The sequence below is a fragment of the Anas platyrhynchos genome, chromosome 2, assembly GCF_047663525.1.
Source record: "Anas platyrhynchos isolate ZD024472 breed Pekin duck chromosome 2, IASCAAS_PekinDuck_T2T, whole genome shotgun sequence".
Lineage (NCBI taxonomy): Eukaryota > Metazoa > Chordata > Aves > Anseriformes > Anatidae > Anas > Anas platyrhynchos.
Window position 1 is genome coordinate 12,020,605 of NC_092588.1, and position 12,554 is coordinate 12,033,158.

Here is a 12,554-nt window from a genome sequence, read left to right on the forward strand (position 1 = left end):
AACAGATTGAGTACCTTTCAAACAAAAATCCAGTGTACAATGTGAACTTTTGTATTTTGTACAATGATTTAAAGGGAAACGTTTGTGATAGTAAGCATCTTTTCTTGCATTAATGCTTACCTCTTTACATTAGTTTTCTTGCTCTACTCAGTGCTTGAATGCCTAGATGATAGGCACTGTATAAATACCTAAGACTTTACTCCATCCTCTTTTAATTTGTTGGTTTTATGAAAGACTAAGTAAAAGGGAAGAGAAGTCACGAAGGTGAAGATTGTCTAAAAGGGAGGAAGTTCTAATATAGGGAAACAAAGGACTGGGTTTAATCTTACAACATAAATTCATATCAGCTCCGCTAGGTTAATTGCACTGGATGAATTCCCAAGTGAGGTTAGACTCTGGTTCAAGCCCGTCTCTTCCTGGTTTTCCAACATCCACACACCGCTCTGTATTCCCACTGCTGTCAAGTGAATTAAATCATCTTGGAGCTGGTAATTCGTGCGGAGATTTGGGCTGTCGAGTCTAGTGAAGTGATGCGGTTTTAATTCCTCGAAAGACTGGCAGCATTCTGCTTAATCTCAGCCTAGTGGGGTTTAGGATGGTGATAGACCATAAAGAAAGTGGCCAGCATTTTGCTAAAAACAGCACTCGAGGCTGCGGAAAGTGAGGGATTTCCAATGTGGCACTCAACCTCTGACATTATCTGTGTGCCAAGGAAACAAAGACCCAGTCTAGTCCCTTCTGCTTCCAGTGCTGGCCTTCTTTATGGGATCTCTTAGGACGAGCCTAGAGCAGAATTTCCAGTCCTGTGGAGCAAGTGGCTAAACTCTGACATCGTTGTGGCCGTGATTTGGCTCACAATCTCTTCAAGTGTAACCTTACGTGCACCATGGCAGAACTAGAAGATTCCAGCTCAAATATAACCATTCGAAAACCTGCGTTGGAAGGTTTTTGCCATTTGCCAGTAGATTTCCTGTATAGCACTTCCTCTGTTGTGCGCCATGGAAGCAGGATACCTCAGGAGGGTGAAAATTAGGGGGTTGTGTCTGACCTTGTACAGAGAATTGAGGAAGAGGAGTACTCAGGACAATTCAGGAAGAACTACTTGAGTTAATATTGTTAAATATTCTGTTCCTTTTTTTTAACATTTTTATAACTGACTTTCAACACTTTTCTGCAGCTGTTTGTATTTTAGAAAATGGACAGTATTTGCGTTTTTGCAAACTAAATCACTTTGCATACCCTGGGAGAAACTCAAAAAGGGGAAAAAAGCTGCCTCTAGATGGAGCAGTGGGGAAGAAGGGAAGAAGACTGGGAAGGGGAAAGGCAGGAAAAAGCTGACAAGAACTGCTGTTCTCCTGCCTTCCCACAACAAACCCGAGTTTTTTTTGCTTTTTTAGAGAACTCTGTGAGCCAGCACAGCCCTTAGCCATGGCCAAGAGCTTGGCAATATCCAGAGATGAGGAGAAAACCTGGGATAGGGAATTCTGTTTTGGTGTCGGTGCTCTCTCCGTCAGTTTGCTGGTAAAAATAAGCCTGTTGATTATGCTCATGTCAACTGAAAGTGATTTAAAAGCTGATACCTTGGGAAAATCATCTTGTGCTTGTTTTGGGGGGATGCTCACGAGTAAGGGAGGCTGGTTTCTGTTTTCATTCCCGCACCGATGTCAGCGGGTAGATGAGGCTGAAATCCACCTCGAAAGAGGATGCTAAGGACAGGAACCTGCAAGTGCATTAAGTATTGCCACTGTCTTGGGAGACTCCTGTTAATTTTCCTGGTAGTGAGAGGACTCGTGTGACCTTCACCGTCACCATCTCCTGCTTCCAGCTCTGACGCAGGAGTGGTTTGGTTTGTAGTCCTTCTGCCCCTGCCCTCTGCAGTGAGTCAACCTCTTGTGATGGAGGTGGCCTGAGCTGCTGGGGGTTTTCGTGTAGGCTGAGGCCGTGCTTGCCAGATGACACTTACCCCAACAATGAGATTGTTGCTCTGGGTGAATTTCAAGCTTGGCTTTAAATCCAGTCTGCACGACAAGACAAAACCCCAGAATTTAGCTGTGGTCTAGGAACCCCTCAGCTCTCAGCGCTGCCTCTGTGAGCCCTTCACTTCTTTTGAGCAGAGTTTATGCCATGAGCCCTGCCCAGAGAGCACAGGTGATGCTGTACTTACGTACAACTGAGGCTCCTATCTGCAAAAGTTAATTTCAATCAGTGTTCTTGTAGCACTGGGTAGATCTTACAGGGTCAGATTGCTGAAGATCAATCTGCTAATCCAGGCACTTGTGTGTTGCTCGTCCCGAGCCCTGGGATGTTGCTGTTGGTGTCCCAAGTAGCAGAAAACCAAGCAACCACTGTGCTGGAGAACAAAACCAGCTGAACAAAAAGCAGAATAGGCCTCAGTCAGTTACTGCTTCCGTCACCATCTTACAGCTCCAGCAGCTGTCAAAGCAGACCCTGACCTCTTTGGGATGCTCGTTGTTCCTCAAGTGGCTGGTACAGGGAGGTATTGTATGAGATTCAGTTTTGTTTTGTGCATTTAAAACAAAATGCTGTTGCATCCAAATACCTCGGCCTAACCACTTGAAAACAAAATGATCAGGATTTAGCAGTGCAAGTGCATCTGCTTGGCTTTGGGTGGCAGAGGAGCGAAACCAGCCAGGATAGCTCGGGACCCCAGACAGGATGGTGTAAGGCTGCTCTCTCGCAGAAAGGACCTTGATTTTAGGACAACTCTGGCAAAGCCTGCTGTGAATGGAAAATAGGCTTTTACTGTTTGTATTTTGGAAATCAAGTGTTCTTTTCAAACAGCATCTCATCCTCATGTTGGTGGCTGCGTTCCCATTAAAAATGCATCAGTTCGTATACTATGAAAGGAGGTTTTTCCTCTTTTTTTTTCTGCTGCCAGTATATGCAAAGAAATGTCTTTATCTTCAGAGGTTTTTAAGCAGTGCAGTGGTGTGGAGCATGGCACCGTGGAGAGGAAAAACAGATCCGTGCAGGGGAGGAGGCTCAGAAAGGGAGAGATCTTTCTGTTCCAGCTTTCTATAAGAGGCAGGTGTTTGGAGTTTGCTTTCATGTGATAGCCACTTCAAGAGGCACCGTTTCAGCTGTACATACCTTAAGCCATTTGTATTAACTACGGTATGGTGAAGTTTGATCCTAAAATGTGTGCACCTCCTCTTACATCATTTGGGTTTCTTTTACCAGTTGTGAAAGCTTCTAGGTCCTTTTGTTTTGTGAAGTGATTAGAAGAACTTCTATTGCTCTGAAGACATCGCTTTTTATGTAAGCATTTAATTGCACCCTGCCACTTTCTGTATATGAGAATATCTTTTCTATCATTTTTCTCTGCCCCCCAGGTTTTGAGCTGTCTGTGTTCCTGTTTGTTTGACTTTGATTGCTCTCGCAAAGCTCTCTCCTCCTAGAACACATACAGGTACTACACCAGCTTTTCCTGCCCGGAAAGCTCCTTGGCCTTTAGTAGCTGAAATTTGATTTAGAGCAGGAACATTTCAGGTTCTGTTATGTAGCTAGTCGATCAGACATGCTGTTTCACACTTAGGCGCTGTTCAGTGCAGTGAACCAGGTGCTGGGGTTGTTCTCAGAAACCTGTTGCACAGCTTCCCCACAGATCAGCACCTTGCCAAAAAAAAGAACTAGCTTTAAATTAAAATGCCACTCTTCCTAGCTGGCCTGTTAGCAGAAGCAGGGACCCAGCGGAGCTGATGGCTGCTCAGGTTGATGAAGACTGCCAGTTACGAGGTTGGGGACTGCGATGTTCTGCCCGTGCTGCTGTTTGCAGCTCATTGCTTGTCATGATGTTCATTAAAGGCCCCGAAGACACAACCAGGTCTCCGTGTAGCTGGCAGCGTGTGGCTGCTGGGGCATGAGCTGCTTTTCCAGTGCCTGATTTCTATCCCCCATCTTCCTCCAGTGATTTCACTGGCAGCAAATAGGCCTTGCAGGATTTGGCCCTAGGGAGGATAAATCTTGTCTTTGCCATAGGTAGGCTGCTGTATTAATATCGTGAACACCAGAGAGATTCCCCCTCCGGTGGCCAAGCATTGCCTTTCCTCCCCCTGGGAGGGCAACCGAGGGCAGACCTTGCATTTCCTTAGCTATTACGAGCGGTGCGGAGCACGAACAGGTCTGCTACCAAGGGAGCATTTTAATTTGAAATGGCAAATATGCTCATCTTTAGGAACTATCTGCAGTAACTATAAATACTTGTATATGGAAGAGAGTGTGTTCTGTTTTGTTTTTCTTTACAGTTGTAAGTAGAGATGATATGAAGTGAAAAAGGCATCCCTTGTATAATACGACTTCTGTTTAATATTACTGTGTGGTTAAAATCCTTCCTTATAAATTTGCACACTTTTTCCTCTTCCCTTGCATGTTCAGCCCTGATTTTTACAGCTGTTCTGTGCAGACAGTAATGTATTTTTGTAAAACATTTTTTGACACTGAATTGCAATAAATGTTCAAACAATGTGAACCACAGAGTTGGTTGTCTCACTGCTTCCAAGTTGTTGACCTTATCAGCCTTGAGCTTCTCGTGACTGTAAGCAGAAACTCTTCGGCAGGAACATCCAGAACTTGGGCTGTCATGGCACTAGGCACATGGGGAATGTCCAGGATGGAGCTGCTACTTCACTGCAACTCGAAGGAAAATGAGGTGAATGGAGCACTCGCTTCCAGTAAAACCAGCGCCCACCTGCAGCTCATGCACTTGAATTTGTGCTCTACCAAAGCACAGGAGTGATTGTTCCAGAAGAGATCTCCAGTGCTTGCACTGATCTGATAGCTTCGCTTCCTGGCTTACAGAAATGTTTTTCTAGCCATGTTATCCAAGTGACTTTGATTTATTTTTATTTTCGTCCCAGTTACTGCATCTGGTTAGTCAGCACTGCAATGCTCAGACCCAGGCTCCTGGCCAGAGGGAATGCAAGCGAGGAGCCCGCTGAAGGGAGTCTCAGTAAATTGGGGAAGAAATAATAATAGAAAAGGCAAATATGTCTCAGGCTGGGATGGGAGAAGTTATCTTGGTAAAACGGGATGACTTGCTGCATGGAAAGCAGCTATGAAAACGAGACTAAAAAGCAGAAGGTTATTTTTCCAGTTCATTTTCACAGTCAGGTAGGGTGTTCGAGCAGTTGCATGTGTCTTTCTGTGCTTATGCTGTATCGGGACTGTAGTTAGAGGGTTGTATCCCCACCCAGTCTTTGGAACATGAGACAGCCTGCCAGTCTTAAGCAAGGCACTGAGAAAGCTGTTCAAATGCCCTTAAACTTCTTAAAAGTACTCAATTCTACTTATTTTAGTAGACTAAATCCTTTAAAAGGGATACTTGGTCTTTTTAGGATTGAGTGGGTCAATGAGCTCTGTCCATAGTCCCTTTAGGTGACAGAGGTCTGGCCGTGCTTTTTCCCGTTTTCATGGTGCTGTCACTGTAACACCTTCAACCTTCTAGGAGCTCACAGGGACTGGAGCAGAAGCAAGCCCTGGAATGGGCTGTCTGGGGTCCTGGTGGAGTCTCCATCCCTGGAGGTATCTGAGATGCTTGGATGTGGCACTAAGGGACATGGTTCGGGGATGGGACTTGGTAGGTCAGGTTGATGACTCAACTTGATGACCTTGAAGGCTTCTTCCAACCTAGATAATTCAGTGATTCTATGGATGGTCCAGCAGCCTGAAGCATGAAGGAAGCCCTGCCTTGGTCAAAGATAACATGGCACCTGCTTAGTTCTAGTGAAACAATTACTCAGGGAGCTCCGTGGAGTGCCCTCACCACCTGCCTTAAAGCCCAGTGAAGAAGTAGAGATGGGGCAAAAGCATTCTGAAAACTACTTGCACAACAAAATTTAGGGTTATGACTCTTATTTGCCCCAATTTTCATTAGCCATCACTTCCTGCTTCTCTTTTTTCTAAGGGATATGGGCCGAGCTCCAGAGAACCCTTTAGACGGTTGCTTTATTTTTGACAAAACCTGAGCTGGTCCTTTTGTTAAATTGCAAAACTAGAAGAGAGCTGTTTTCTAAAAGGCTCTATAAATAACTCGCATAGGTTCAAAGGCCTTTCCGAAGCTGGAAGGACATCAGCTCACCCCTCGCATTTCTTGATGCGTACTATATTGTGCTTTTTAGTAGAAAGTAAACAAACTAATGTCATTTTAATATGTTTTTCTTGGATCGTGTTGGTCCTGGTCAGAACAGGCCTTGAACTCGTAGCAGAGAAGGGGAGGAACCAAACACAACTTCTGCAGCCGAGGTGGCACGTCCAGCCCCTCACACCAAGAGCTGCTGGCTGCTCTTTATGCCTCCATCGGAGTTTCCAGCTCGACTGTGTTTTGTCACAGCGGTCTCTGTTGTTTGTTGCTGAAATTACAAAATGCAACTGTTGAAAATGGGTGGCTAAACAGGAAGGACACCCACCCCCAGCTCTACAAAACAAATAAACAGCCCTCTGCGTTTTGCATTTATAGATGGACAAATGCAATCAGCTCAGGAAATGTGATTTCCTCCCCTTCGAGGCACACCATGAATTTTGACTTATTTTAAAAGAGCTTTGGCCGTCGAGTTAAAAATGTCAGTAAGAGTAGGCTCATTCATCAAGTACATCAAAAACGATGACTCTGTGGATAAGTTTTTGTCGGGGTGGTGCATGTGCCGAGCTGCTTGTGGCTGCCTTGAACCCTTTGTGCTCCCCACTGGTCTGAGCTCTGGGTCGTGGAGCAGCTGCTTGTTTTCTCTTTGCCTTTTCTCCTGAGGCAAAACTCACTCTTTTGAGAGGGTTTTGGACTGTATTACACTTCAGACATCTTCTTTCTGCCTCCTGCTCTGACACCACAGCCCAGGTGGTGTGAGATGCCTCTGAGGAGGCCACATGTCCAAGGGGAGATTTTCCTGGGCCAATGCTCAGCCTAAGTTTGTTGAGTATCCGATTGACAAGTGAATCCCATTGACAAGTGAGTGAGTGTTTAAACACTGTGGTGTACTGGCACTTTGGCCCTTGCCTTGCCAAGGCAAAAGGCTTTGGGTACTGCAGTAACTGCAGCTTTTGTCCTTGGGGCTTGGCACGCACTCCTGCGGGGCCTTTTGCCCGTGGATGACCATGTGTAATTTGGTTTCCCACCAGAACCTGAACATGGTTTTCAACACAGGCTATCTCTCAACTTACTTTCTTCCAGTCTTTTTATAGCTCTCTCGCCTAAGTGGAATTTATTTATATTTTTTTTTGGATGTGGCTGGAGGTGTAAATCCAGACGGCTGTAACTCCTGAAGGGGCATCGAGCTGTCTGTGCCACTGCTCCTCAGCGCTTGCGTTGTCTGTGTGTAAAGCAAACACCACCACGAGCCTTTTTAAACCTCTGAAACTGAAGTCATTTTATTTGTTGGTGTGTTTTTTTTGTTTTGTTTTGTTTTTTTTCCCTTGCTTATAACCAATTAAACGGTTCTTGTTTAAAATAGCTGGCTCATGGCAGTAGGTAGAAACCTACAATCTTTCCCTTACTACACCCTTTTATATTTAAACCCGCTATTTTTAACCCAATGGTGGGACTCAGGGTTAATGCTCGTTAGATCTGTGTCTAGACAGTTGTGAAAAACAGGAAATGAATTACATTAGGGTATGAAAGGAGAGTTTAACCTTTTCTCTCCTAGCTAACATGGGACTGGGTGAAGTATTTTATATTGTGAAAGTTTAAGGAAGTAGAAGATGAAGGAAAAATTTAAAAAAAAAAAAAAACACACTGGGTTTCCACAAGGCCCCGTGAGAATTATTTCGCAGAAAATAACGAGCCAGACTCTGCCCCCAGCTACACCCAGGCAGTAATTCTTTTCCTGTGCTCTCTGGGGAAAAGCTGTGTTTTATTATTCCTTGCTTCTTGTGAACATTTGAAGGAAAAGAGGCTGGGTAACCGGTTTCACACACACACACACAGAGTAGAGCTGCAGGTAGCATGGCCTCTGCATGCTCAGTGCTAGGCCTCACAGTCTGTAACACACCTGGGCACCTTAAACCCCTTCTCCTCAGGCTAGAGCCTCAAGGTTTTTTAGTATTTGTGAATTCAATTTGTCTTTATTTGAGAAAGAAACCCTGAAAATGCAAATTTCCCTGCTTGAGCCTTCAGGAAAGCCCAAGGCCTTGCTGGCCCCAGCGGGCAGCAGGGCAGTGCCTCTGCTACAATACAGGATGGGACCCCATTTATCTCATGCTCCTTATCCCCCTCATTTGAAATGTTCTGCCTGAGCCAAATGTCCCTGTCAGCCTGCCAGAAACCCCTGTCCCCGAGGCACAGCGGCGAGGCCTTGCCCTGCCACCAGCCTGCCCTGCCCGACTGGTGGCAGCAGGGTTAGCGCCATTCCTGTCCTTCATTTTACTGTGATCCTCTTCTTATTTTGAAGGCAGATGTGGCTGAAGTGTGCAAATCCCTGAAGCAGTACTGTAGCTAATTTTATGGCTTCTTTAGTGCCATCCAAAACAAAAACAACAACAAAACCCAACACCAAACAAGCAACTCCCCCTGATGGAGCAGTCTAAAGAAAGGATGTTAAGCAACACAGCATTAGCCTGCGCTTTTGTCAGTGTTTCCACTGCCAGGTTGTCTTCCTAAAGGAACCAAGCTTTGGCATGGAAAAAAAAATAAAAATAAAATCTTGAAACGTTTCCAGAGGGCTATGTGATGGGGTAACAATGGGAGTTAAAATGACTAACAGCGCTGCAAATTTTGGCCCAAAATCCCGTAAATGTTGCCAGGCAGCAGCAGCCAAGGTGTGAGCATTTCTCAGGAGGTGCCAACTGCCCATGGGAGCGATAAGGGCACATGCACACACATTACGTGCAAATAATTAATAGATGACTTTTAGATGCTGGGCGCTGCAGCATGAGTAATGGAGGTCAGTAATTTCTTGTCAGCAGCAGCTTTTCTTGAAGGAAAGGTTTTAAGACGTGGCTCATCCTGCGGTGGGGAAGAAATCTTTCTGCATTAATCACGAACTTGTCTTTTTCACTAATGTATTCTGCTGGAGGTAAGTACACCCTGCCAGACTGTCTAAAGCAACCAGAAATGGCATTTGATTTCCAGAGGAGGTGGAAATCTGAATAGAAAAGGACACAGGTGTTCTGAGGGCCTTCATTTTAGTCCCTCTCCATGAGCACGTGTAAACCCTCAAATTCTCTCGGAGCAGGACACTGGTGGAGGAAGGCAGTCCCAGCCCATTTCTCCCAGCTGCCATGCCAAGCAGTGCAGAGGCCACAGAGAAAGCCCTATATGAGGGATTAAGCATCAAATTCCTCCCAGTAAAACACCACTGGTTCATATGGCAGGTAGGGCACTGTAACCCCCTCCAGGTCCCCTCTTCCCACCCTGCTGCTGGGACCAACGTGGGGCGAACACGGTGCTGCTACCCCTGGTCTAGAGCCAGGCTGGAGGCACTTGGCCTTCCTCTTCTCTTCTTCCTCTGCACCTCAGCACCGAGCTGCTCAGGCTCCGTTTACTGCGTAGCAGCTCCCTGGAACAAGGCGTTTGAAAACATCTTCTGGCTAGACACATACCTTAGCATATTAGAAGGTATTTTTAGTACCTCTGGCAGAACGGATCAAACTCGGCTTTCAGCTCTACTAATAGAACCCTGTGGACTTTGTTGGCATCGCCTCGTATTTGTACCGAGGTAGCAGCTGAGCAAAGTTTACTAAATAGTTGTGTTTACCTCACACGAGACAAAAAAAAAAAAAAAAAAACAAGCAGAGAAAAACGCCAGAGGGGTTTCTGACGTGCAGCAGGCTGGGGTTTTGGTGCTAGGAGCATGGCTCGGGCTGGTAGACGCTCCGTTTGCTGAAGAAACAGCAGCACACAGCAACGGCAAAACACGGCGAACGTTGCTGCCCGGGTTTGTGATGACTTTGTTTTTGCACAGGGATAAATATAACCACGACCATTTCATACAGCAAAGCACTCTGTGATGAGTGCATGAGTACAGTATAAATAGCCTTACTGATTACAGGAGCTATAAACATGGGCTGGAAACCCTTGTTCCCCCCTGCAAGTCGGAAGCCATGGCAGCGGAGGGAGGTTTTACAGCTAAATCGTTAAAAGCCGTGGCAGAGTGGTTTCTCTGGAGGGCTCCGAGCGTGAGGCTGGTGCTCTGCCACCCGACCAGCCATCCCGAGGCGGTGGGAAGCGTGCCACCACAATTACACACTCGGAAAAGGGGAAGGCCGAGCTAACTACCATATTCTTAGCGTGTAGGCCGGTTAAAAAAAAAAATAAATAAATGTAACATATAATGATTCCTGCCTTATTGCAGTGTTTGGCTTCCAGATATAGCCCTGCATGGGAAGGCAGGTATGATGTTGGAGGGAGCCAAATGAGCATTTCCTGCTTTTAAGTCATGTAATGTCAGGAATCTGGCCCGCTGGAAACACCCTGCTCATCACACCCAGCAATGCCACCTCCCTCGGGCCTGGTGAGCGCAGGTCCACAGCTCGAGTCCTTTGCATGCTGATTTTCGGCGGCACGAACCCCAGCTCCGTGTGCATCCCGTATGGGAAGCGGCTTAGCTCCCCCAGAAACTCAGGGTCTTGCCAGAGGCCTTAGATAAGTAGGCAAGATTTGTTTTAGCCGCCCTCAGCATCCAAGGTATTTCCTACTGTAAGAATAAGGAAACATTGAGGACGCTTCAGCTGCCATCTTTGTTTATCTTAGGTCAAAGCGGGGAGATTTTCCAGAACCGCTGCTGCAGCTGCGCTTTGAGAGGCTGCCCTTCCAGCGAGTGCTTCTCTGCTGACACCATGATGACAAAAAAGCCTCGCTCAGATCTTCGCTGAGCTCCAGGGGCAAGGGCACAGGCAGCTGCTGAGCAAAGCTGCGCGGATGCCTCCAGACACTCACTCCCCAGGCATGCCTCATTCACCTTGACCTCGGCTGGACCAGGAGGGAGAAGAAAATCACCGGCGCTCGCTCCCTCCAATTTCTGAGCAGGAAATTACTGCAGGCGGACGTGGAGATGGGTTTCACGTTGAGATTCCCCGGGCCTGCGAATCCTAAGTGCCCTAAGAGGGCAGCCCCACCAAACGTGGAGCCAGCTGAGGTTTTCACACCTCCTGCCTGCTCCTTGCCGTGTCCTTCAACACACCACCCACGTTTGCTGGAAAGGCAAGGGGAAAAGGAGAAAACAACCTCACGGCACCGTAAAACAGGGAAATTCGGCCCAATTCATCCTAACAAGGGAAAAGCAGACCCTAGAGCTGACCGTTTTCACAGCAGATGGTTTCACAGCACGCGTGAGGTCCTGGCTGGATGACGCCGAGCGGGCGAGCAGGGAAGGGCCCCGCAGGCCAAAATGTTCCGACCCGGGCTCTGATCCTGGAATGTGATTCATACGAGTGCAGCCTGGTGCCTCCCAGCCGCTCTACTTAATGGTGCAGATCGGATTGCAGCCTCCCGGGTGCCTAAATTTAGCCCCCCAAATCCATATATCGATTAGTTTGACATCCTCAAGTGCCACGCACCCATTTCGGTAGGAATTATGAATGCTGGTCCCATGCAGAGGCTTAGTTTGAAGGCCTTGGCACGCTCCTCGATGCCCTCAGGGGCCCAGACTGACAAGGGCAACACGAAACCCGGTGCCCCAACCCCGTGAGACACAGATCACCTCTGCGCCGCTGTGGGATGATTTGTTTTGAGCTGTAACAGCTCCTGGCACGCCGTGCTGGAGGGGAGCTGGCCGCATGCTTGCTGCGTGCCGACTGCTCTCTCTGCTGGCCAACTGAAAAATTTTATTTCCACGAGCCGGGCCTGCAGAAATGCAGAAATGCACTGACCGAGAAAATGCGTGTCAGAAAAATAGAGCTTTTTTTTTTCCCCTAAAGTCCCAAACAGGCACATAAAAGAGGTTGAATTGAATAAATGGTATTCTTAATGAAACAGAAGCAGTGGAGGAGAAAGAGGCAGGACAGACATGGGTCTTCTGTCCCATCCCAGCTCACTGCATCCATCGTTTGGTGGAAGCGAGAGGACCGACCCATGGGACAAGGTACCCCCAGCGTGGATGTAAGGCCGTCAGGGCCTTGCCCGAACATTTTCAGTAGCGAATGTTGTAGGGTTGGGTTACTGGAGAATTTGCAGTGACCACCAGCACACACAAGCCAGGAGAGAGTGGGACTGTGAGGAACTTTTTTCTGTTTGTTCAATGCCTAACTCAAGTGTGACCGAGTCCAAAAAGGCACCACACGGGGACTCTCAGCACATAAATACTGTAATAGGAATGGACTACAGAAAGTCAGGACTTCTCTGTGGGAAAGGACAAGCTAAAGAGTGATTAAAGAGAAAAAGGAACGTTTCTTCATGCTGATTTTTAACTTCTACATTCCGAATAATGGTTCTCCTTAACAGCCTTGATCCTGAAATTAGACCAAACGTGGCAAATTCTCCTATCTGAGCCTCACTAAAGGGAGCGTGCCATGGATTTCAGCCACCAGGAACCAGCTCAGGATGGGAGCTCAGTAGTTTAATCAAGGGGCAAACTCATGTCTGGAGGGATGACAACCTGATGTTCTACAGC

At 47.0% G+C, this 12,554-nt stretch overlaps 1 long non-coding RNA gene across 1 annotated transcript; it reads right to left on the bottom strand.

The window, feature by feature from the left end:
* Positions 1-2,835: 2,835 nt before the first annotated feature.
* Positions 2,836-11,643, bottom strand: LOC140001816 (uncharacterized). The gene is made up of 2 exons (XR_011807347.1): positions 11,244-11,643; positions 2,836-6,368 (listed from the first exon to the last, which is right to left on the bottom strand). It is a non-coding gene; the product is annotated as an uncharacterized lncRNA (long non-coding RNA).
* Positions 11,644-12,554: the final 911 nt, after the last annotated feature.